This window comes from Helianthus annuus, chromosome 15 (assembly GCF_002127325.2).
Source record: "Helianthus annuus cultivar XRQ/B chromosome 15, HanXRQr2.0-SUNRISE, whole genome shotgun sequence".
NCBI classification, from domain to species: Eukaryota; Viridiplantae; Streptophyta; class Magnoliopsida; order Asterales; family Asteraceae; genus Helianthus; species Helianthus annuus.
Genome location: NC_035447.2, coordinates 22,871,849 through 22,876,103, shown reverse-complemented (window position 1 = coordinate 22,876,103; position 4,255 = coordinate 22,871,849). Strand labels below are relative to the sequence as shown.

The 4,255-nt window shown below is 35.2% G+C and overlaps 1 long non-coding RNA gene across 3 annotated transcripts; it reads left to right on the top strand.

Moving 5' to 3' along the window:
• The first annotated feature begins 466 nt into the window (after positions 1 to 466).
• Positions 467 to 3,336, top strand: LOC110911118. Of its 3 annotated transcripts, none has more exons than XR_002576811.2 (5): positions 467 to 793; positions 1,395 to 1,530; positions 1,614 to 1,749; positions 2,813 to 2,919; positions 2,997 to 3,336. It is a non-coding gene; the product is annotated as an uncharacterized LOC110911118 (long non-coding RNA). The 3 variants fall into 3 exon arrangements; XR_002576809.2 differs by having other exon boundaries at positions 1,395 to 1,549; positions 1,656 to 1,749; XR_002576810.2 differs by having other exon boundaries at positions 1,395 to 1,549.
• Positions 3,337 to 4,255: the final 919 nt, after the last annotated feature.

The window sequence follows — 4,255 nt, the reverse complement described above, 5'->3', positions numbered from 1 at the left end:
CATCCAAATGTGCGTGGTGTTGTGACATAACCACAATGACTTATTTGGCCACAAATTCACCCAACCAAAAAGTTTTAGATTTAGAAATTCAATAAAAACGGAAAAATAAAGTATAGGGAAGTCTTCATTTGCAATAGTGATTTTTTATATTAAATAATACTTTATTTTTATTAAATCACATTGTCATTGATTCTTGAAGAAAAAGAGTTGAGAGACTATAAAGTCTGATATGGTCACTATGGTCTTCATTTTGAAATATACAAATTATAATTAGATATACGAAATAAAACATATGAGAAAATAAAATATTTTATTTTCAAAATTGTTAAATAATAGTATTGTTAGCATTAGCTAAATAAAAAACTACGTACTAAAACTTTTAATAGTTATAACTAAAAATGTAAGAATGATCATTCTAACATAACGTTTTATGGTATATTATTATAAACTGAATAATCATTTTTATTTTAAATTCCCGCCTATGTTTGTTCCCCCAAAATTTTGATTTGCCTCTCATTCTCAATTTTAGAATTGGATGCCATCTCCCATCACCCACCCCAATCGGAATTCTCTCCCTCAACCTCTATCGATCGTTTCCTTCGCTCGATCCCAATCCCCCATACCCCAAACGGAAGGTCGTCTCCTCCCATCGATTTCTACCATTTTACCACTAATGAACCGCGGCTGAGTGACCGACGAACCACCACTACACCATCAGATAATCTATCATAACTGCTCGGTTCCTTGTTGCTCGACTCCTCATCGCTTCAATCATAACTTCATCCCTGAGCAAGTACTTTTTCTCTTCCATCAACCTTGCTTCAATCAAGTTTAGGGTTCTAATTAAAATGTTGATTTTCGTTGTAATTTTTGGGGCAAATGTGTGTTTTGGGGGGTTATATCATGTTACTAGATTTCAAATTGTTTTAACATAAGAAACACTTGTAATACAGCCATCGACCTCATGTTCCGATCTTTATCTAATGTAAGTGTGTAAAAGTAAAAGGTCTAAAGATGCCACCAACTGCTCGATGAAATGCTTTAACCAAATTGACTTCTATTTCACATACTTTTTTTACTAGATAATGCATCATTGTTAATCTAAATTTGTTGAAACTTTAGAAGTCATGAATCTCTGTTATTGGTGGTGATAAAATCCTTCCCCGCTTCCTTTGCCGCATCGACCCCGGACACCCTTATGTTTTCACCCTAGTAAGATTATTAATGGAATAGAAAAACTCGGAAATCGGAATGTCTTTCAGAGATTGTAGTTCATTCTTTTCACCCATGAACAAAATATTATCATGACTGATTTGATGCATTACATCATGTGTACATATTTGGTTTGCTATTTTGCTCTAATCTTGTTCCTATGTTTTTGTTGTTTTTGCTAGAATGTGAAACATCATTTTCTGGAACAGGCATTGGTACATTGCTAGACAAGTGAAAATCCAAAGCCACGTGGTTGCATTTTTTAAAGGAGATGATTGTTGTGTTTTAGTTATAATGTAAATGTCACAACTCCCAGACGTATGATGAACCCAAATAGGTAAATGAAATCCAAATACTTCAAATAAGTAACTGACATTTACATACCTAAAAATTTGATGCAGGTCAAAATGTCTAAGCAAAACATCTTTTGTTGTGCTCAACAGTTAATATTAAAGAGACCAGATCATATGTTAGTTGACTCATATAGATTATTTATTGAGCGCGACCGTGTTCAAGTTCCTGTTGTTGGTGACTCAGGTAATAACATGTTGTACGCTTCTTTGATATTCATGTTAAATACTCAAAATAAATGCCTTATGGCTCATATGTTAAGGTTCTTAAGTTGCTATGTTTGTTGAATAAGCTCCATACATTTTATCATTTTATTGGAGACGTTTGTTATTAGGGGGGTGGGGGTGGTCACTAGTGATAGAATTCCATCACTCACAAGCACCCAATCAAGTTCCGCCATGTCATCAACCATTTTTCCATCACTCACAACCTTTTTTAGTGGCATTGCCTATCACTCACAACACCCAAAAATAAACCCCCATGTTCCCTTACAACACCCATTTTCCACGGCGTGATAAAATCCACGCGTGGAATATTGCACGCGTTATAAACTTGAGTGGCGGTGGTGTTCTAAGGTCTACCACGCGTGATAAATGGCTATCACAGAAAAATAACGTGCCACCCCCACCGCTCTTAGCCAGTCTTGTTTTTGTTTGCGAAATGCCATTCGATAAGTCTTTAAGAAAATTTTACCTAGATATGGAGGCAGCTTGTTATACTTAGTGAAGCATATAATTGCAAAAGAATTCCCATGAAGCACAACGTTTTTCTTACATGAGCTTTATTTTTTATGTGCTAAACACTAAACTTAAATAATTCACTCAAAGATAACCCTTGATTTTTTTACCTTTCACATGTTACGTTTGTTGAAGTGATCTAGATTTATATTGTTTAATCTTTTATGTCACATAATAGGCTCATCTATTTCTTTTATTAGAGGTAGTTTTGACACTTTGGCCCATTTACTTATATGTTGATTTTAGGATCTTTACCTCTTTTAACCGGTTAAACTTATAAAATATGGAAAAATATACACATTTTTATTATTTATATTAGAGGTGCGTCTTATTGTGAATTGATATATTTACAAGTTTAATCAGCCCCTTATTCGGGTACGCCAACTAGAAGATTTCTGCTACACAATAGATGATACATACTTCAAAGACGAGGGGTGTGTGTTCTTGGTTTACAATAGTTGTTATTCCAGGGTGATTAGTGTTTGTTTGACTAATAAGTTTGACTTGTGCAGGTTTTGCAAATGGAATCTTCAATTCTGAATTTCTTGAAGTTTGAATTGACAACACCACCTGTTAGATGTTTCTTGAGAAGATTTGTGTGTGTTGTTCATGTGGTAAGGTATAAAAACAATTTTTTTTGCTTTTAATTGGGTCAATTTCTATGAGGTGTAAAAACAAATCCTTGGTTCCCCACAGATACATGATTCCGGAAGGGCATATGATATCATTTAAATTAAACATTGAACATGAGAAAAACCAGTTGCTAGAAATGAGCAATGAGATTGTAGAGGATCATGAAACTAAAACAAGCCGAGCTCGAAGCTATGCAAAATATATATATTGAGAGCCAACAACAAAACTTGGAAGCTATGATGCATTATGTTACATAAAGTGCTAGTTAGAGATCGAGAAGCGTAGAATGTTCCATTTCTCTTTAATCTACATCTTGTGTTGACTATATTGTTACTTGAGTTTGGATAACCATGTAAAGTACACCATTTTACTATTAATGATATGTGTTTTACTATTTTTTTTTTTGGTGTAATTACGATTGAATGCATATTAATTAATAGCAATTGAATTTATATTATAAAGTTGCATATGCGTGTAAAAAAGGTTGCATATGTTGTAATTAATATTCGTAAAAATGTTGCATTTAGTGTAAAAAAAGTTGCATTTGAGTATTAAAAAAAGTTGCATTAGAATGTAAAAAGGTTGCATACTAAAAAAGTTGCATTTGAATAGTAAATGCAACACTTTAAATAAAGGTTGCATTAGACCTTTAAAAGGTTACATTAGGTCTAATGCAACTGCTTCTAATGCAGCCCCCAATAAAAAGTTGCATTAGACCTAATGCAACCTTTTCAAGGCCTAATGCAACATTTTACCAGGGTTACCTTAGCTTTATTTTCTTGTAGTGGTTGCTGTTTATGTGAGCAAGTGCTTAACATGCGCCAAGGTTAAGGCGGAATACCAGAAGCCTTCGGGACTTCTGCAACAACCAGAGATTCCCAAGTGGAAGTGGGAACAAATCTCCATGGATTTTGTTACAAAATTGCCAAGAACGCCAAGAGGCCATGACACTATCTGGGTAATAGTGGACCGTTTAACAAAGTCAGCACACTTCCTACCTATCCGAGAGAAGGATAATACGAGTAAACTGGCCGAAATTTACATGAGAGAGATTGTTACACGCCATGGAGTACCTCTCTCGATTATCTCTGATAGAGACGGAAGGTTCGTATCGAGGATATGGCAATCCTTCCAGGAAGCTTTTGGCTCCAAGTTGAATCTGAGCACTGCGTTTCACCCACAGACCGACGGTCAAAGCGAGCGGACGATTCAGACGTTAGAAGACATGCTGAGAGCATGTGTGATGGAGTTGGGCGGTAGCTGGGATAAGCATTTACCCCTGGTTGAGTTTTCATACAACAACAGCTACCACACCAGTATTG